Raw genomic sequence first — 21,906 nt, 5'->3', positions numbered from 1 at the left:
AGAAGCTTGGTATTACATGCCGATAGTCCAAATGATTGAGTAACCCTGTCCTGTATGGATGAGCAGAGTCCTCCATAATGGGAGGCGCTATCTGCAGTTGTGTGCCACACTGAGACGCTGAGTCTTTTGTCTACATTTTCCCCATAGACTTGCATTAGATGCATTAAATCCACAGTCTACAACAACAAAATGTGTTGTAAGTGCGTTTACACAGCGTAAACGCACCTAAAAAACACATTTTCACAAACATTTCAGGTATCAATAAAGTTGGTTGAAAGACAGGAAGCAGAACAAATAGGAAGTTGACCAAAGCAAAGTAATGTCCAGCCCCCCTACATATTACACACTTGCACCCATTAGTGCCTTTCATGTGGCACTAAAGGGTGTTTAGCCTGATTTAACCTAATAAATAAATAATTTTAAAAAAATGGCGTGAGTCCTCCCTGTTTTTGATAACCAGCCTAGGTAAAGCAAACAGCTGGGGGCTGATAATATCAGGCTGGGAAGGCCCATGCTTATTGTGCCCTAACAATAGCAGCCCGCAGCCGCGCTAGAAGTGGATCATTGTAAGGGTAGTCCTGCGAATGGACCCACTGGACCGTGCACCGGACTCCCCTGTGAAGCTGCCTCAAGCGAACCCCTATACAGGGACGGTCGGGTGTAATCACAGAGGGCCTAGATGCACGGAAGCCGGGATCAGCAACAGTCACTGGATGGAGGATCCGATCTGGACCAGGTACAGGTTAACGGGATCAGGCAGAAGTCCAGAACTGAGACTGGTGCAGGTCACAGGAGTTAAGGGCACTTTACACGCAGCGATATCGCTATCTATATCGCTAACAAGCGTACCCGCCCCCATCGGTTTGCGTCACGGGCAAATCGCTGCCCGTGGCGCACAACATCGCTAACACCCGTCATACTATCCGTCACACTGCCTAGCGACGTCGCTGTGGCGAGCAAACCGCCTCCTGTCTAAGGGGGCTATTAGTGCGGCGTCACTGCGGCGTCACTAAGCGGGCGCCAAATAGAAGCGGAGGGGCGGAGATGAGCGGAACGAACATCCCGCCCACCTCCTTCCTTCCTCATTGTGGGCGGCCGCAGGTACGGTGATGTTCCTCGTTCCTGTGGTGTCACACGTAGCGATGTGTGCTGACACAGGAACAACGAACAACATCGTACCTGCAGCAGCAACGATAATCGGGAATGGAACGACGCGTCAACTATCACCGATTAGGTAAGTAATTTTGATCGTTAATGGTCGTTCGTGTGTTTCACAGGCAACAACGTCGCTAACAAGGCCGGATGTGCGTCACGAATTCCGTGACCCCAACGACATCTTGTTAGGGATGTCGTTGCGTGTAACGCAGCCTTTAGGCTGAAGTCCAGGAGCGGAGGCTGGTGCAGGTTACTGGGATTAGGCTGGAGTGTGTGCTCAGAACGGTACTCAGGATCTGCAAACAGAGACAGTTACACCAAGCACAGGCAGAGAGGGACCTGAACAATTAGTACAAGAGACAAGCTATAGGGACGCGTTGAACAAGCACTGGCCATGGGGAGTAGCAAGTGTCGCGGGCGGGGAGGAGGGTGTCAGCACACCGCACTCACCCCTTCTGCTCGGGTCCGGCTGCTCAGTGGTGGCTCGAGCCGTAGGCCGGATCCCGGGGGTTTCTCGAGCGGCGCTCCTCGCCCGTGAGTGAAAGGGGGGTTGTTTGGGGTGTTGGGATAATGTCCGTGACGCCACCCACGGTTGTGGTGAGGTGTAGCACCACCGCTGCTCAATGCGGGGATCCCGGGGATGGTGATGTGGAGCAGCCCGGTGTTGTGTTGCCCCTCCGTGGGTAGGGGTTGGTGATCCCGGGGCCCGGTGATGGCTTGGGAGGTGCAGGGCCTGGTGGGCGCCGGGACGCGGGGGCAGCGCTGTGCCTTGCGGCACTGTGGTACTCACTCAGCCTGAGACACGGACACAGTTTGTACGGTAAACCAAACGGCTGGTAGGACGGTCCCACAGACGGCTGCTTTGCTTTCCCGGTAGGTGACGGTGATGCCCCTTTTCCTTGCACCTGTATGTACGGTTGGTTGCGATGGGTCTTCACCGGTAACCCGCTCCCCGGCTTCAAGCTGGGCCGGAGGAGCACTACACTTTGCCCGCAGGCGCTGGCCCTCAGAGACTGGTGCCCTGGCGGTGGCGGTGCCTCTGTTGTACGGGTTGGGCTGTTGCCTTCAATCGGGACTTGGTTGTTGGGGGAATCTACGTCCCCTTCACTGACGGATTCGGCAAATCTGGCGACTCCTAGCCTTGCCGGGGTCCGAGAGGCCCCTGCCCTGGTGCTGACTGTCTTTCTGAACACTGCTCCAGACCACCGGGCACACAGCCAACGGGGTCCTTCCAGGAACTTCCAAACGGTCCCCCTCCGGACAGTCACCGCCGTCGCTGATCTTGCTGTTCTGGCCCTACACAAAGCTGGACCTTCAGGCTTCTCTCTCTCTCTGTCACCACTCTTGCTTTTCTCCTTTACTTCTTCACTTTCACTTCGTTGTTTACTTTAGCCCTGTCTGGGCTACTCCTCCACTCCTTCTACGTCCTCCTCCCTGACTAGACTTCCCTCTTGCCCTGCCTGGGCTAATCTGCCTGGTACTTCCTGCCTCCAGAGCTGTGATCTCCTTGGTGGGCGGAGCCAACCGCCTGGCCCACCCCCTGGTGTGAATCATCAGCCTCTGGAGGAAGGCAACAAGGATTTGTGGTTCAGCTTAGGTGTGCCTACCTGGGATGTGGGGTGTGGTGGTGTGTGACCTGTGTCCCCTGGCTTGCCCAGGGCGACACATTCCCCCTTAGCAAAACGCAGACCGTCCGCGGGCTGCCGTCCTACACCGGTTTTATTTTCTGTAAAAGGGGATAACAGGGTTAAACAACATAAGACATTTTTAATTAACTCTTCCCAAACGGGAGGCACATTTACTTTTAACGTTGCAACGGTTTACGGTTACGGTTTCCGCTCTCTCCCACCCAAGTAACCTGGCCCTGATGCTGCCCCTAAAACCCAGGCAGCACCCCTTGACCCACAGTCCAGCACACGGTACCCGAGCGGGATCTGTCTTTCCCTCCGGAGGGTAGCCACCGGTTCCTTTGGTGGCTGGGCCCCAGCCTGCTCTGCTGAGGGCCCTCCCTCCAACCTGCCTCTCCGGAGGCGGCCTGCAGAAACGGTAACGGTAAACAACATATTTACAAGCCACTAACGTTTGTGGTTGCCCTGCAAGTTCACGGGCTTGTCCATGGATAGTTCCCATGCATTTTTAAACGGTCCCCACGGGGACAACGGTGCCGGCTCCAGCCGGTTGCAAATCAACAAACAAATCAGGTGAACTTCGGATCATTTTCATTTTCATCATTTTTCAAACTTTTCAACACAAACAAGCACTCTTTACATTCCCTGACCCCTTTTTACTCACAGAACGGTCTCCCTGTACCTAAGTGGAGGTTTACCTAGGTTGGAACGGGTGGACCTTCGGGGCCCGGTGTCAGTGGTGCTAGACAGTGGGGTGGAGGGAACAATCGGTTCCTCCTCCCGGCTATAGTGTGGAGCAGGCGGGGGCGTAGGGGAGCTGGGTACAGGTTCATCCCTGGGCACTGGCACTGGTTCTGGCTCACGGTTAACCACTTCCACTACTCCTTCATCCACGGGTTGTGGGAACAGTATCACTGGAAGAATCACCGCGCCGTTGTGTGTAGGCCAGTTTGCTGGGAAGTCACCCATTACCGTGTGGATTACCTCTGCTGCCTTCTCCGCTGGTGGAGGAACCGGTACTTCAGCCTCTGCCCTCAACGCTGGAGGGCACCTTTTTAGATGGTCCCGGGAAACTGTGGCCAGGGTGCCCCCTTGGTCACGACTGATCTGGTAGGCCTTCCCATCTTCCCATTCTGTGGGTTGTATGACGTAAGGGACTTGCTCCCACTGATCATCCAGCTTGTGGGCTTTCCTCTTCCGTTTCAGCACTACATCTCCTGGCTGGAAAGGATCCGCGGACGCCTTCTGATTGAACCGGTGCTCCTGCTGTTCTCGACTTCGACTGAGGTTTTTCTCCACATACTCCTGGATTTGCCGGTATTGTGCTCTCCTCCAGCTTTCCCACTCCACCGTCGAAGGGAGTGCTTCGGGGGCCTCCAACCCCATCTCCAGATCCACCGGCAGGCGGCCGGGCCGAGCCCTCATCAGATACGCTGGGGTGCACTTCGTCGAGCTAGAGGGGATATTATTGTACATGTCGACCAGGTCGGGTAGCTTTTCCGGCCACAGGTTCCGCTCTTCCAGTGGTAGCGTCTTGAGAAGCCCCAGGACCAAGTGGTTCATTTTCTCGCACATGCCATTGGTTTGGGCGTGGTACGGAGTGGTCCGGATTTTCTTGCAGCCGTACAACTGGCAGAATTCGTGGAACACCTCTGCTTCAAAGGCCGGGCCCTGGTCAGTCAGCACCTTCTCGGGGTACCCATGGGGTCGGCAAAAATAAGCCTGGAACGCTCGAGCAGCGGTTCGACCAGTCAGGTCCTTAACGGGGACTACCACCATAAATCTTGAGTAGTGGTCCACAATGGTCAATGCATAGGTGTACCCACTTTGGCTAGGGGTGAGCTTGACATGGTCTAAGGCGACCAATTCCAGCGGCTGATGGGTGACTATTGGATGTAAGGGTGCCCTCTGGCTAGTCTCGTCCTTTCTCCTTAGCGTACAAGGACCGCATTCCCGGCACCAGGCTTCCACCGATTCACGCATCCCACTCCAATAGAACCGCTCCCTCAACAGCATCTCCAGCTTCTTCCACCCGAAGTGGCCAGCACCATCATGGTATGCCCGCAGGACAGTGGCGACGTCAGCTTGAGGAATGACCAACTGGCATATTTTCTCATGGGTCTTCGGGTTGATCAGCTCACGGTACAGCCTCCCCTGGTGTAGGTAAAGCCGTTTCCGTTCCTTCCACAAGCGTTGGGCTTCGGCTGGGGCGGCAGGGTCTATTCCCGTAGCACTTTGTTCCACCAGAGTCTTGACAAGGCGAACAGCCGGCGCTTGATCCTGAGCTTCCTGCCACTCTTGACTGGGCCGTGGGTCCAGATCCACTCGTTGCTGATGTACTTGTACCCTCTCAGTAGGAGGCTGATGAAACGCAGGTAACTCAATCTCCTCGAGGTCGTCATCCTCGCACCCTTCTTCGGACAGATGGGGCATCCGGGAGAGTGCATCCGCATTGATGTTGACGCGACCGGCCCGGTACTTTACGGTGAAATCATAATTGGCTAGCCGGGCTACCCACCGCTGCTCCAGCGCGCCCAACTTGGCCGTGTTCAGGTGCGTCAGCGGATTGTTGTCCGTAAACGCGGTGAATGTTGCTGCCGCCAAGTAGTGGCGGAACCGCTCCGTGATAGCCCACGCCAATGCCAATAGCTCGAGCTTGAAGGAGCTATAGTTCTCAGGGTTCCTTTCGGTCGGCCGGAGTTTTCGGCTAGCATAGGCGATCACCTTCTCCTTTCCATCCTGGACCTGGGATAGGACCGCTCCTAGCCCCACGTTACTGGCGTCCGTGTGGAGGATGAACGGGCGCCCATAATCAGGGTATGCCAGGACCTCTTCTCCGGTCAAGGCCGCCTTCAGCTGGCCAAAGGACTCCTCATGCTTGTCCTCCCACGACAGTGGGGCTCCAACGGGTCTACCACCTTTGGTCTGTCCCACGAGGAGGTCTTGCATGGGGGCCGCCATCTTCGTGTATCCCTTGATAAAGCGCCGGTAGTACCCCACCAGGCCCAGGAACTGCCTTACTTCCCTCACCGTGGTTGGCCTCGGCCAGCTCTGGATGGCAGTAATCTTCTCAGGGTCAGGGGCAACACCATCTGCACTCACCACGTGCCCCAGGTACTGCACTCTGGGTTTCAGCAGGTGACACTTAGAGGGCTTCAATTTCATCCCATACTTGGCAAGGGACGCGAACACCTCGGCCAGGTGCTCCAGATGGGCTTCGTACGTCTGGGAATAAACAATCACATCATCCAAGTACAACAGGACGGTCTCGAAGTTTAGATGTCCCAGACAGCACTCCATCAGCCGTTGGAAGGTTCCTGGGGCGTTGCACAGCCCGAACGGCATACTATTGAATTCGCAGAGCCCCATCGGGGTGGTGAAGGCGGTTTTCTCCCGATCTTCTGGGGCCACGGCCACTTGCCAGTATCCGCTGGTGAGGTCAAGGGTCGAGAAGTAGTTTGCAGTTCTCAGCGCAGCCAAAGACTCTTCAATCCGAGGTAACGGATAGGCATCTTTATGGGTTATCTGGTTGATCTTCCGGTAGTCCACACACATCCGCATGGTACCATCCTTTTTCTTGACCAGTACCAACGGAGCGGCCCAGGGACTACAGCTGTCCCGAATAACCCCTGCCTCCTTCATATTCCTCAACATATCCTTGGCACACTGGTAATGTGCAGGGGGAATAGGTCTATACCTCTCTTTGATAGGGGGATGTTCACCGGTGGGGATGTGGTGTTGGACTCCCTTAATCTGCCCAAAGTCTAGGGGGTGCTTACTAAAAACCTGTTCATACTCCTGCACCACCCTGTATACCCCTGCCCTGTGATGTGTAGGGGTGTCATCAGTGCCTACATGTAGCTGTTGATGCCACTCCTTTGTCTCCCCCTGGTGTGGGGAAGTGCTGGTGGTAGGTGGGAGTGTAGATGGGCTGGCTTCATGGATAGTGTGAGGGTCCAGGGTGAGCAGCTTGGCAATGGTGGCATACCGGGGAAGCCTGACTTCTTCCTCTCCACAGTTCAGCACTCTCACAGGCACTCTCCCTTTCTTCACATCCACCACCCCTCGGGCGGCCATTACAGTGGGCCAGTGCTCGGAAGGCAGGGGCTCCATCATTGCAGGGTAGTCACGCCCCTGAGACCCTACTGCTGCCCTACACCAGATCATCATCTCGCTCCTAGGGGGCACAGTCAATGGAGCAACATCCATCACTCTCACTCCACCAATCTCCCCTCCTGTTGAGCTTACATGCTGGCGGTACATCAGGGCTCGGATCTCACGCTGCACAGCCCTCTGCCGGCTCCCTGCCGCTGTGGCGGCCAGCTGTTGCAATAGGGACAACACATCAGTCATACAGTGCTCCATCACATTGGTTCCCAGCACTATTTTCGGGTTATGATCACTGGGCTCGTTCATAATCACAATCATACCCTGGTGTTGCAGTTCGGCTTGCCCCACTGTCATAGCCACTTGTTTATACCCCACCTGGGTCAATGGGAGTCCATTAGCGGCAATCAATGTTATACTATTGTCTGGGGGCGCCAGTTCGTCTACGGCCCAATACCGCTGGTACAACGTGTATGGTATGGTAGTTACCTGTGATCCAGTGTCCAAGAGAGCCATCACTGGTATGCCGTCCACAGCCACGGGGATGATAGGGCGGGCCCCGATATATCGGTCCCGCCAGTCCGGGGGGCCACGATGTTCTACTCCTGAGGATTGGTCCGGGGCCCCAGGGGTTGCTCGTTTAACGGGCACTGTCGGTAGTAATGACCCGGCTTACGGCACTTGTAGCAGATTGGGGGTCTGCTCCGCGGGTTGTTAGCACTTTTCCGCTGCATCCAGGGAACGTCCTCGGGACTGTCAGCAAGCTGGATCTGTGCTGGAGGCTGAGGTCTGGTCAGAGGTTGTAGTGCAGCCAGGATTTTGGCAAGGTCTCCGTCCATGCGGCGGACCTGGGCTGCCAGTTCCTCCACTGTGCTGCTCGGGACTGCAGATGTTGGAGAGGTTGATTTGGCTGAGGCTGCCACAACGGGAGCCGTCTCAACGGGCCACGGGGCGGGTTCCAGACCTTCGGTTGCTGGGGGCTGTAGTGCTTTAATGGCCCGCTCTTTTAACACAGCAAAGTCCACATCAGGGTGTTCTAGGGCCCACAGCCGGAGTTGTTTACGATCCTCAGGGGACCTCATCCCCTGCGCAAATTGCTCCACTAACATCTTGTTGCTATCCGCCTCATTGATAGGATTCGCTCGCTTCAGCGTGCGGAGGGCGGTCTGCAGACGTAGAGCATAGTCCCGAATGCTATCCCCAGCTCGTTGCCGGCACTGGTAAAACTGCATCCTCAGCTCAGCTTCAGTCCGGGTCTCGAAGGCAGTCTGTAGCTTCTCAAAGATGGTGGCTACAGAGAGCCGGTCCCCCTCGGCCCAGGTCTCCGCTTCCTGCTCCGCCGCACCGGTTAACTGGCCTAGCACTATCGCTGCACGTTGCTTATCAGTCAGGGGGTACAGCTCTAGCAACGGGTTAAGCTTTTTCCGGAAGGCCTGTAGGGCATCCGGTTTCCCGTCATACTGCGGTAGCCAGGCAGCTCCGGGCGCATAGGGCAAGGAAAACGGCATGACCTGAGCGAGCGTGGGGGCCGCGGCACCTCCCGCCGGTACGGCCGGGACCTGGGCAGGTCCATTCCCATCCGCGGGTGCCGCTGCGGCTGCGATTAAGGCTCCTCCAGCGGCTCCGTCGGGCGCAGACATCTTGTTTCCGTCCCCCTTAGCTCTTTCCGGCCCCTCCTCTCTCGGGGCGGGGTTTTGGCCTTCACGCCTCTACTGCTCGAGAAGACGCTCGAGCGGGAACTTTTCGCGCCAAAGATGGCGGCTTCTGAAATTTTTCTGACGGATAACTCCGGCGGTAACAAGGCGCACCTCTACCAGACGGCAGAGCGGTAAGATCCTGTTCGTGACGCCAAGTTGTCGCGGGCGGGGAGGAGGGTGTCAGCACACCGCGCTCACCCCTTCTGCTCGGGTCCGGCTGCTCAGTGGTGGCTCGAGCCGTAGGCCGGATCCCGGGGGTTTCTCGAGCGGCGCTCCTCGCCCGTGAGTTAAAGGGGGGTTGTTTGGGGTGTTGGGATAATGTCCGTGATGCCACCCACGGTTGTGGTGAGGTGTAGCACCACCGCTGCTCAATGCAGGGATCCCGGGGATGGTGATGTGGAGCAGCCCGGTGTTGTGTTGCCCCTCCGTGGGTAGGGGTTGGTGATCCCGGGGCCCGGTGATGGCTTGGGAGGTGCAGGGCCTGGTGGGCGCAGGGATGCGGGGGCAGCGCTGTGCCTTGCGGCACTGTGGTACTCACTCAGCCTGAGACACGGACACAGTTTGTACGGTAAACCAAACGGCTGGTAGGACGGTCCCACAGACGGCTGCTTTGCTTTCCCGGTAGGTGACGGTGATGCCCCTTTTCCTTGCACCTGTATGTACGGTTGGTTGCGATGGGTCCCCACCGGTAACCCGCTCCCCGGCTTCAAGCTGGGCCGGAGGAGCACTACACTTTGCCCGCAGGCGCTGGCCCTCAGAGACTGGTGCCCTGGCGGTGGCGGTGCCTCTGTTGTACGGGTTGGGCTTTTGCCTTCAATCGGGACTTGGTTGTTGGGGGAATCCACGTCCCCTTCACTGACGGATTCGGCAAATCTGGCGACTCCTAGCCTTGCCGGGGTCCGAGAGGCCCCTGCCCTGGTGCTGACTGTCTTTCTGAACACTGCTCCAGACCACCGGGCACACAGCCAACGGGGTCCTTCCAGGCACTTCCAAACGGTCCCCCTCCGGACAGTCACCGCCGTCGCTGACCTTGGTGTTCTGGCCCTACACAAAGCTGGACCTTCAGGCTTCTCTCTCTCTCTGTCACCACTCTTGCTTTTCTCCTTTACTTCTTCACTTTCACTTCGTTGTTTACTTTAGCCCTGTCTGGGCTACTCCTCCACTCCTTCTACTTCCTCCTCCCTGACTAGACTTCCCTCTTGCCCTGCCTGGGCTAATCTGCCTGGTACTTCCTGCCTCCAGAGCTGTGATCTCCTTGGTGGGCGGAGCCAACCGCCTGGCCCACCCCCTGGTGTGAATCATCAGCCTCTGGAGGAAGGCAACAAGGATTTGTGGTTCAGCTTAGGTGTGCCTACCTGGGATGTGGGGTGTGGTGGTGTGTGACCTGTGTCCCCTGGCTTGCCCAGGGCGACACACAAGTCTTAAATACCCAAGGTTACTTATTAGTGATATTCCGGACAGCTGTGCTGGCCCTTTAAGTCAAGGAGAGTGCTCGCGTGCGCCCCCCAGTATGCATGTGTGAGGGCCGCAACCCGGAAGTCAGACACGAGACCACAGGAGGAGAGGCAGGATGCTGGGGCACAGGTGGCTGCAGTGAGTGATCGGCGCGGGGCCGGGACTGACAGGGAAAAGGTATGAACAGGGTAGCAGAAGAGCGGGCTCGGCGGGGTTCAGAGACCCCAGGGGTTGGAGCAACGGGTGGTGAGCGGCACGGTGGGACCGGGAGCGTGACAATCATCCATTAGATCCGCCGCCGCTCTTCTCGATTCCCCTGGTGTGGTGGCAATCGGGGTAATGGTTTATGGTAATGGTTTATGGTGTTGATACTAAAAAGGAGTCCAGCTCCCGTAACAAAAATATGGAGGATGGGAGGATCTTGCATTAAAACATGATATTTATTATATCATTAAAATCCATAAAACGTACGTTTTATTGAGTTTTATGGATTTTAATGATTTAATAAATATCATGTTTAAACGCAAGATCCTCACTTACGACCGTCGTCCATATGTTTGACATTGTTGTAGAGAGGAGAGCCAGTTTACTGTACAGGGTGTATGTCTTCAGAACCACGAGCTCGGCACAATGCAATGTACGAGCACTACAATGTACTGAGCACTGAAAGGGCATATTTGACATTTTTAATTCTTCAATATTCACTGTGTTTGACTCTATAGGTGGAGTAGATGAACTCCCAGAGGGGTGTAATTTCCAAAATGTGGTCACTTGAGGGGAGTTCTGCTGTTTTACCACTTAGGGGCTCTGCAAATGGAGTCCGCAAGCTATTCTAGGAAAATCTGTGCTTCAAAAGTCAAATGGTGCTTCCTCCCTCCCAAGCCCAGTGGTGTGGCCAAACAGTACTGTACAATCACATGTAGGGTATTGCCACCTTCAGGAGAAATTGCGTAACGCATTATGAGGCTTTTTTTAACCTATTAACCTTTATGAAAATTGCAAATCTGGGGTTAAAACAACATTTTATGGTAAAAATGTAATTACTTGTTCTTCACAACCCAGTAGTATAAAATTTTGCAACACACCTGTGATTTCACTGTGCCCACTGCACTGCAAAAGTCAAATGACGCTCCTTCCCTTCCAAGCCTTGCCGTGCACACAAACAGTAGTTTTCCACCACATATGAGGTATCAGTGTACTAAGAGGAAATTGCACAACAAATTATCCACTTTCTCCTTTTACCCTTGTGAAAATGATAAACGTTTCGGCTAAAACAACATTTTTTTGGTAAAAAAGTGTTTTTCACTTTCATTGTTCAGTGTTCTAAAATTAGGTGAAGCACCTGAGGGTTTTAAGGTGCTCATAACACATCTACAAAAAGTCCTTAAGAGGTGTAGTTTACAAAAAATGGTGACTTGTGTGGGGTTTTTGCTGCTTATTCACATCAGGGGCTCTGCAAACGCGACATGGTGTTTGCTATCTATTCCATCCCGCTGCAAATGTCAAATAGTGCTTCTTCCCTTACGATCCCTGAAGTGCACCCAAACAGTAGTTTTCCACCACATATGGGGTATCCGCTTGTTCAGGAGAAATTGCACAACAAATCGCATGGTCCACTTTCTCCTGTTACCCTTATGAAAATGGAAAAACGTTTGGGTTAAAAATGTATTTTTTCATTTTCATAGCTCAACGTTATAAAATTTTGTGAAGCACCTGGGGGTTCACGATACTCACCAAGCATCTAGATAAATTCCTTGAGGGATGTAGTTTATAAAATAAGGTGACCTGTGGGTCTTTCCACTACAGTCATATGAAAAAGTTTGGGCACCCCTATTAATGTTAACCTTTTTTCTTTATAACAATTTGGGTTTTTGCAACAGCTATTTCAGTTTCATATATCTAATAAGTGATGGACTGAGTAATATTTCTGGATTGAAATGAGGTTTATTGTACTAACAGAAAATGTTCAATCCGCATTTAAACAAAATTTGACCGGTGCAAAAGTATGGGCACCTCAACATAAAAGTGACATTAATATTTTGTAGATCCTCCTTTTGCAAAAATCACAGCCTCTAGTCGCTTCCTGTAGCTTTTAATGAGCTCCTGGATCCTGGATGAAGGTAGATTTGACCATTCCTGTTTACAAAACAATTCCAGTTCAGTTAAGTTTGATGGTCGCCGAGCATGGACAGCACGCTTCAAATCATCCCACAGATGTTCAATGATATTCAGGTCTGGGGACTGGGATGTCCATTCCAGAACATTGTAATTGTTCCTCTGCATGAATGCCTGAGTAGATTTGGAGCGGTGTTTTGGATCATTGTCTTGCTGAAATATCCATCCTCTGCATAACTTCAACTTCGTCACTGATTCTTGCACATTGTCAAGAATCTGCTAATACTGAGTTGAATCCATGCGACCCTCAACTTTAACAAGATTCCCGGTGCCGGCATTGGCCACACAGCCCCAAAGCATGATGGAACCTCCACCAAATTTTACTGATTTTTTGCCTCCATGCATAACGCCTTTATGTATGACCAAACAACTCAATCTTTGTTTCATCAGTCCACAGGACCTTCTTCCAAAATGTAACTGCCTTGTCCAAATGTGCTTTTGCATACCTCAGGCGACTCTGTTTGTGGCGTGCTTGCAGAAACGGCTTCTTTCGCATCACTCTCCCATACAGCTTCTCCTTGTGCAACATGCGCTGTATTGTTGACCGATGCACATTGACACCATCTGCAGCAAGATGATGCTGCAGGTCTTTGGAGGTGGTCTGTGGATTGTCCTTGACTGTTCTCACCATTCTTCTTCTCTGCCTTTCTGATATTTTTCTTGGCCTGCCACTTCTGGGCTTAACAAAAACTGTACCTGCGTTCTTCCATTTCCTTACTATGTTCCTCACAGTGGAAACTGACAGTTTAAATCTCTCAGACATTTTTTTGTATCCTTCCCCTGAAAAACTATGTTGAATAATCCTTGTTTTCAGATCATTTGAGAGTTGTTTTGAGGAGCCCATGATGCCACTCTTCATAGGAGATTCAAATAGGAGAACTACTTGCAAGTGGCCACTTTAAATACCTTTTCTCATGATTGGATACACCTGCCTATGAAGTTCAAAGCTCAATGAGGTTACAAAACCAATTTAGTGCTTTAGTAAGTCAGTAAAAGGTAGTTAGGAGTGTTCAAATCAAGAAATTGATAAGGGTGCCCATGCTTTTGCACCAGTCTAATTTTGTTTAAATGCGGATTGCACATTTTCTGTTAGTACAAACCTCATTTCAATCCAGAAATATTACTCAGTCTATCAGTTATTAGATATATGAAACTTAAGTAGCTGTTGCAAAAACCCAAATTGTTATAAAGAAAAAAGGTTAACATTAATAGGGGTGCCCAAACTTTTTGATATGACTGTATTTCTGAACAACAGGGGCTTTGCAAACATGACTTTCGACCACTTTTTATTCCATTCACTTTTGCCTGCAAAAGTTAAATGGCACTTCTTCCCTTACGAACCCTGTTGTACACTAAAACAGTAGTTTTCCACCACATATGGAGTATCGGCATACTCAGAAGAAATTGCACAACAAATTGTCCACTTTCTCCTGTCGCCCTTGTGAAAATGAAAAAAGTTTCAGTTAAAACATCTTTTGGGTAAAAAAGTATTTTTAATTTTCATTGCTCAATGTTATAAAATTACGTGAAGCACCTGGGGGTTTTAAGGTGCTCACCACACATCTAGAGAAAGTCCTAGAGGGGTGTAGTTTATAAAATAAGGTAACTTGTGGGGGGTTTCTGCTGTTTAGGCACATCAGGGGCTCTGCAAATACAACATGGAGTTTGCTATCTATTTCATCCCCGCTCCAAATGTCGAATGGTGCTTCTTCCCTTACGAGCCCTGTTGCGCACTCAAACAGTAGTTTTCCACCCCATATGGGAAGAAATAGCACAATAAAGTGTATGGTGCATTTTTTGTATTTTGCTTACGGTAATACAGGTACTGTACTCTAATCATTACAATTCAAGTACTTTACATATTGGCCTTCTTTTATCTCGTCTGTGATAGTATTGACCTGAATAGTCTTGGGCTGAATAGATATTTTTCATGTACTAGTTACGTGATCTCATCATTTATTTAATTTTATATTACAGAAGAGCCGATATATTTAACTCAGCATTATGAAGGCACATAATAAATTAGCTATAAGCTCTAACAATGCCAGATTCATCATCATCTATGTAAGGTCTGAAATCATAATGAGACATAACGATCCCTTCACAGCTCGTCTTGGTAGAACATAATAGACAGTGTGATATCAATGAAATATACAATAGATGAATAGGCTCTCCATACATTATGAATTTCCTAGAGCTGCCGTCTCTAATTGAATACTTTACATTCCTGTTAATTGTATTATGTAAAGATTGTACATAATGACATTCAGATTATATTATTCAGGAATGTCAATGTGTTGGATCCTGGAGTTATATACAGCACGTAATTATTACAGTGCGTCTCTGCAATACATCAATTATTTCTATAAGAGATTGGAAAAAACGCCTGTTTCTTTTCTCTGGATATAACACTATATCTGTGAGCAATATTGTATCTCAGCCACAATTCAGTGTTCATGTGGCGCCCCTGACCTGGTCGGGCACCACTGAGTACTGCACCCATGCTGGGTGAGTGCAAACAGGTAATCCTAAAGGCTGGAATAGGGTGTGTACGCACAGACACATAGTGACCAGGCCTCACACACCTTAGAGGGGACCCCTGGGCAGACCCAGGAGGGGGCGTGGCCTCCACACCTCGGCTAGTGGTGGAGTAGGGAGGCTGGAAGCTAGGTTGCAGTGGCAGTCAGAAAGAGGAGCTGGAGGAAGCCAGTCTAAAGTGGAGACGCAGGAGAGCGGACACACTAGTCAGACCCTGCACATGTAGTGGCTGTTGGCGGGGGAGAACGGTCACCAGAAGTTGGACAGAAAGACGCTGAGGAAGTCAGCTGGTCGTGTACAGAGACTTCTGGGGGCTAGGCATGCACGGGGAACAGGTCCCTAGAGCCAGACATCCATTTAGTGGTCTGCTAAACCTGCTGATGTGGGGACCACAAGTCCCACACCAACCAAAACACAAAACAGAGTCCGAGCATCAGCAGCAACGAAGGGGCCCATAAGGAGGATTAAGCCTGAGCTATTCACCTTGGTCCACGCTGCCTGCAAATGGGCCAGAAAGGGGAGAAAAGGCAGCTGCGACTTCCCACGGTACTTTAAGTCAAGGGTTGTCCGAAACAAGAAGTGCTAGGAAGGCGAGCCATCAGTTACCCTTATGCCAGTCTGCAGGATACCTTGTTCTCTCTTGGTGTATCTCAACATCGCCCGGTCTCTTCATAACAAAACATCTAAAAGTGAGTAAACAAGTTGAAAAGACAATTTGGACTGAGACTGAGTTATTCTGTGACCTGTGGTTCCACATACACACCCGAGCCCCTGGGGCCAGCCTCACTCACGGGAGGCCACAACATCTACCTGCTGACCCCATCAGCCCCAGAAGCTCGTAAACCAGCAGCGGTGGTCATCCATAGCCCTGACCACAAACTGCAAGTGGCGTTACGTTCCACACAAAACTACATACCTGCTGCCTTATACCAGTGAAGACCCTGTGGTGTCCCGGAAGGTGGATCGATGTCCCTAGGACCATTGCAGGTGGGCTTCAGATTCACATCAGACAACTTCATACAATCCCCTTCAATTAAATCACTTACTTTAAAAGGACTCTATTGCTAACAAGACTAGGCCTTGCTAGTTGGCAGGACTTGGACCATGTCACTGGCAGGACTTGGACTCACTTACTGGCAGGACTTGGACTCACTCACTGGCAGGACTTGGACTCACTCACTGGCAGGACTTTCACATGGTGGCTGCCAGGACTTGAACTCACTCACTTGCAGAACTTGGACTCTGTGTCTGGCAGGACTTGGACTCTGCGGCTGTCAGGACTTGGACTCACTCACTAGCAGGACTTGGATTTTGTTGCTTGCAGAAATTGGACTCTGTTGCTGGCAGGATTTGGGCTCTGATGCTTGAAGAACTTGAACTCACTTGCTGGCAGGAATTGGACTATATGGCTGCCAGGAATTGGACCATATAGCTGTCAGGACATGGACTCACTAAGTGGCACGACATGTACTCTGGGGCTGCCAGGACTTGGATCTTGTCACTTGCAAAACTTTGACTCTTGCAGGACTGGAACTCTGCTGCTAGCAGGACTCTGTTTCTTTCAGAACTTGAACTGTATAGCTGGTAGGACTGTGGCTCTGATGCTTGCAGAACTTGAACTTACTTGATGGCAGGAATTAGACTCTGTGGCTGCCAGGACTTGGACCATGTCACTGGCAGGACTTGGGCTCATTCTCTGGTAGGACTTGGACTATGTGGATGCCAGGACTTGGTCCATGTTGCTGGCAACACTTGGACTCACTCACTTGTAGAATTAGAATTCTGCTGCTGACAGGACTTGGACTCTGTTGTTTGCAGGACCTGGGTTCTGATGCTTGAGGAGCTTAAACTCACTTGCTGGCAGGAATTGGGCTCTGTGGCTGAAAGGACTTGGACCATGTCACTAGCAAGACTTGGCCTTTGTTGCTAAGGAACTTGGACTCTGTGGCTGGCAGGACTTGGACTCACTTGCTGACAGGACTTGGACTCTGTTATTGACAGGATGTGGACTTTTGCTTGCAGGATGTGGAGTCTGTTGCTAGAAGTACTTCGACTCTGTTGTTTGCAGGACTTGAATTCTGTAACGGACAAGACTTGTTCCTGAGAGGACTTTGACTCTGTTGCTGCCAGGGCTTGGACTTTGTTGCTGCCAGGGCTTGGACTTTGTTGCTGCCAGACCTTGGACTTTGTTGCTGCCAGGGCTCGGACTTTGTTGCTGCCAGGGCTTGGACTTTGTTGCTGCCAGGGCTTGGACTTTGTTGCTGCCAGGGCTTGGACTTTATTGCTGCCAGGGCTTGGACTTTGTTGCTGCCAGGGCTTCGACTCTGTTGCTGCTGGGGCTTGGGCTCTGTTGCTGCCAGGGCTTCGGCTCATTCATTGTGAAAAATCGGGATTACAGAATAGGAGATAAACTTGGGTATTCAGTATACAAGTAAACTGAGCAGCAGTATTCAATGTTAGGCAGCAACTGTAAAAGCAATTATGTTATTGTCGCGGGCGGAGGAGGGGACGCTGCGCTCACCCACTGCTCGGGTCCGGCTGCTGCTGCTGCTGCTCGGTGGTGGCTCGAGCGGTGGGCCGGATCCCGGGGACTCGAGCGGCGTTCCTCGCCCGTGAGTGAAAAGGGGATTTGATTGGATGGTGGGGATTTGGTTATTGTCCGTGACGCCACCCACGGTTGTGGTGAAGTTAGTGACACCACCGCTGGTCTGGACGGGGATCCCGGGAGCGGTGACAGGGAGCAGCTTTGATGTTAGTTCTCCCCTCCGTGGGTATGGGGTTGGTTGTCCCGGGGCCCGGTGAGGGGGTAGGGATGGATGGCAGGCGGTTTACGGGGCCTGGTGAGGTGCAGGGTCGCGGGGGCAGCGCTGTGCCGCACGGCACGGTGGTACTCACTCAGCCAATGATGAGGACACAGTTCTCGGTAAAACACACGACTGGATGGACGGGTCCCACAGACGGCTGTGGTGTTGTTTCTCCCGGCAGGTTGATGGTGACTGCCTTTCCCTGCACCTGTGTACTGTAAATGGTTCCAATGGGTTCCCACCGGTAACCCGCTCCCCAGCTTGGTTGGGAGCCGAAGGAGCCCCTTTTGCCCGCAGGCTCTGGCCCTGGGAACTTTAGCCTTGGCGGTGACTGTGTTTCCCTCTCTCGGTTGGACTGTTGCCTTCTGACGGGACTTGGCTGCTGGGAAACCCAGGAGGTTCCCTTCGCTAACGGATTTGACAAATTCACGACGACTCCTAGCCTTGCCGGGGTCCGTAAGCCCCTGCCGGATGGTGCTGGCTTCTCTTTGCGTACCGGTCCGGTACCGCTGGGCCACCGCCCGTCCACGGTCCTTACGGTTAGCTCCAATGGCCGCTCCTGCAGACGGTCACCACCGTCTGCCAACCTTGCTGATCCGTCTGGGCCACACACCCGGACCAACTTCAGTCTGCTTAACTGCCACTTTCCTTCCTCTCACTTCCACCTCCAAAACTGATCTAAAAACTCTCTCTTTTTCCCGCCTCCAGGACCGTGAACTCCTCGGTGGGCGGGGCCAACCACCTGGCCCACCCCCCTGGTGTGGACATCAGCCCCTGGAGGAAGGCAACAAGGGTTTTTGTCTGACTTAGGTGTGCTTGACCAGGAGTATGGGGTGTGTGGGTGTTGTTCTGTGACGACCTGGCTTGTCCAGGGCGCCACATTATCACTAGTAGGACTTAAATGGTTATCCTGGACTTCATATATATTATTTATGGGTCCAAGAACTAACAGGGAGGTAGTTGCTAACTCCCTGGCTTGTTATTTCCAGTGCAGATCTCTGCCAGCACAGAGTGATCACAGACCTGAGGCGCCCCACGGGACCTCAGGGCTACTTGTCACCGGGCCAATGGTATTTGGGGTTGCTGTGAATGGCCTGAGCTGGCTCCATCACCCCGTCAGTTTGAATACAAGGTGCAAGGTGACAGGTGTAGGGGACGATGGGGGTTTGCTTTGCAGCGCCATCCATGGTATGCGGCCAACAATCAGCCGCCACTGCGAGATGTTGCTCTCTTCTGGGGCGGAAGATAACGCAGCTCAGATAGTCCAGCTCTGCACAGGCAGAGCTAGGCCCCAGGGAGGACGATGGTGGGGGGGTAACAGCCAATGGCGCCGGCACCGGCAATGATGGAACGACACCAGGACTGCGGACAAAGTTCTTTTACTCACTGTAAAGGGTGCTTTACACCAGACAATCTATCGTGCGATAGATCGTCGGGGTCACGGTTTTTGTGACGCACATCCGGCATCGCTGGCGATGCCGGCCTGTGTGACACCTCCTAGCGACGCAGTATCGCTCACAAATCGTGAGTCGGGTACTGCTCGTTAGGTTCCATAATATCGTTTGATTTAGTTGACCATCGTTTCCGTGGTAGCACACGCCGCTCCGTGTGACACCACGGGAACGATGAGCAGCTCACCTGCCTCCCGCGGCCGCCGCCGGCTCTATGTGGAAGGAAGGAGGTGGGCGGGATGTTTACGTCCCGCTCATCTCCGCCCCTCCGCTTCTATTGGCCGGCGGCCGTGTGACGTCGCTGTGACGCCGAACGTCCCTCCCACTCCAGGAAGTGGACGTTCGCCGCCCACAGCGAGGTCGCACGAGAGGTAAGTATGTGTGACGGGGGTTACTAACTTTGTGCGACACGGGCAGCGATTTGCCCGTGACGCAAAAAGGACGGGGGCGGGTACGATCGATTGTGAAATCGCACAATCGGTCGTACCGTGTAAAGCAGGCTTTAGGTCGTCTCCCTTGGAGTGCCGGTTTCCGCCGTGATGGACCCCAGCCGATCTCGGATGATTCAGAGGCCACCACCGGTGTTGTGGAGTGTGAGACCTTCCTTCCTTGCACTCTGTAGTGTTGATCCCCGTGGCATGAAGCTGCTTGGGGACCCCAGTGTCCTTGGGTTTAGTTTGTGTCCCCTCCGCAGGCAGCGCAAATCCAATGTGGGCCCGACCGTGGTCTTGACTCCTAACTGTATATGCTGCTGTGCCCCGGGACCTTTGTGGTGGGCAATGGGACATGACATCCTCCTTCCTGGCAAATTCTGATGGCGCAACGTGGAGTCTACGCCACCCTAGGGCTCTGCACCCTGACTTCGTCGGTCCCGAAGGGGGTATTAGGCTCACCCTCGGCTACCATGTTGCTCCTTTGTCTCACCAGCTCCACCAGTCATCTCCTGCTTCTTCCAGTCTGCCTGGTCCTAACTGAGGGAGCTCTGAAGTACTCCCCACAGTCGCCGTGGTTCTGTGAGTCCCTGATGTTTTGGCACTCTCTTCCTCTTTCCCCCCGAGGGCGCTCTAAAGCACTCCCTTCGGTCGGTCTCTCTGAGGGATCTCTGAAGCATGCCCCTCAGCGACCCGCTTCTCCTGCGTCTCAGACTCTTATGAGGTAACAGTAAGTGCGTTCCTCACTTCCTTCGTGCTGCCCCCACCTTCCTGATGACTCACTAGAGGCTGGGGAAGTCCCATTGCTATGGTGACCACCTCTAGCCCAGTTCCAGTGGGAAAGCACCTAAAGTGAGATGTGTAAGTGATGAACACCAGTGGTTAACACCAGTGGTTAACCTCTTCCTTACCCAGGATGAGTACTGCACCTTAAGTGAGATGCAATACCCTGTGGCGACTGAAGCCTCAGGGGCGCCACAGACCCCTCCTTCCAGCGATACTGCAGCTTCCGCAGACATCATGTTGAAATAGAAGCACCTTCTTTTCCTCTCTGTCTGCTCAGTTGACAGGGGATGCCTGCTGAAGCCATGCTGATTGACAGCCGACTCCCTGTCATTCAGCATGATGTCTGTTGATGTCAAGCAGCAGAATCACCAGAAGGAGCCTTCAGTGAATGTTCTGAGCTGGAGCCGGGTAAAACCGGCAGGTAGCTAGCAACTGATAGTTCTTAGGCACATAGTGAAAATATGAAATAGTTCCTGATAGCCCAGTCCGATTTCTCTCCCATTATGAGGATTTCCTGCAGGAACCATAAGGGTTTTTTTTTTTTAAGCTCCTAGCGTCCCCTGGTGTAGGCTTCAGGCAGTAAGAATTGTATCATTAAGCCCTATGACCTTGTGAAAAGAAGTAGTCTATACTTAATCCACTTTTAAAAAGTGGTGTGAGCAGATAAAGTAGCAAACAATAACTTTATGTGAAAAATAGTGTGCATCAAAAGTTGTACCTTTTTTTAACACAAAAAACCTGTTGCAATACATGGACCCATTGACTTCTATTATAGTTGAGTGCTCGAGTTGGGCCCATCTGAGCATCCAACTGCTTGTTAAGACCAGAGCACCTGAGCATGGCAGTGCTCATTGATTACTAGTTACATGAACTGAGCACCCAAGCATGGTAGTGCTCGCTCATCACTAGTAACGAGTATCGAGCACCCGAGCATGGCAGTGCTCGCTTGTCGCGCCCAGGGATATGGAGTACTCGGTTTCGGGCAGTGTATGTCTTGGGAATGTCACTGTAGTGGCCATTGCCTGGTTCCGTGCCCTGGGCCCTTTTTGTAATTGGGTGTATTTACAGGGGATTTAAGTTAATGTTCACTTGTGACGCCACTTGCGGTGTTGCGGCTATATATGTGGAGCCGCCGCTGCAGAATGTCACAACTGGGGCTGGTGTTAATTGCAGCCTGGTTGGTAGGCCCTCCGCAAGCAGGGCCGGGCCCCAGAGGATGGGTGTTGTGACGGGCGTCAGAAGAACGTAGTCCACACAGAGGTATTGTGCAACTGGTTTTTACTCACTGCTGGTTGATGGTAACAGGTTACCCGAGACCGGCTGGTTTCACCTCAAGGTCCCCTTCATCCCAGTGCCAGTTCAGTACTCTGGTACCTTCTTCCCCTGCACCCGTCTCTGGTAAATGGGTCCCCGTGGCAGAGAGAAACTGGGGGTCCCCGTCTGGTGGTTTGTCCACTTCTGTCCGCCTGACGATAGCATGAACCCTGTGGGGTTTGTGTCTCTGGTCCTGTCCCCAATTCTCCCTTTGCTACTAAGTCTTCGGATTCTTAGGGTCAGCGATGTCCTTGATGGTCCCCTTCAGTGCAGGTGTTAACAGGTCGGCTTGAAGCTCTTTCCTGTCCTAGGGTAAAGTACCCCGTCGGTGCGTAGTTCCGGGAGTACTCCACCGGCAACTACTC

General features: G+C 52.4%; 1 protein-coding gene across 1 annotated transcript in view; it reads left to right on the top strand.

Moving 5' to 3' along the window:
• LOC142277461 (histamine H2 receptor-like) overlaps window positions 1–21,906 on the top strand; it is a 152,145-nt gene that overhangs the window by 2,469 nt on the left and 127,770 nt on the right. The gene's annotated exons all lie outside the window — the stretch shown is intronic.

The sequence above is a fragment of the Anomaloglossus baeobatrachus genome, chromosome 1 (genome assembly GCF_048569485.1).
Source record: "Anomaloglossus baeobatrachus isolate aAnoBae1 chromosome 1, aAnoBae1.hap1, whole genome shotgun sequence".
NCBI classification, from domain to species: domain Eukaryota; kingdom Metazoa; phylum Chordata; class Amphibia; order Anura; family Aromobatidae; genus Anomaloglossus; species Anomaloglossus baeobatrachus.
This window is presented reverse-complemented; position numbering and strand designations above follow the sequence as displayed.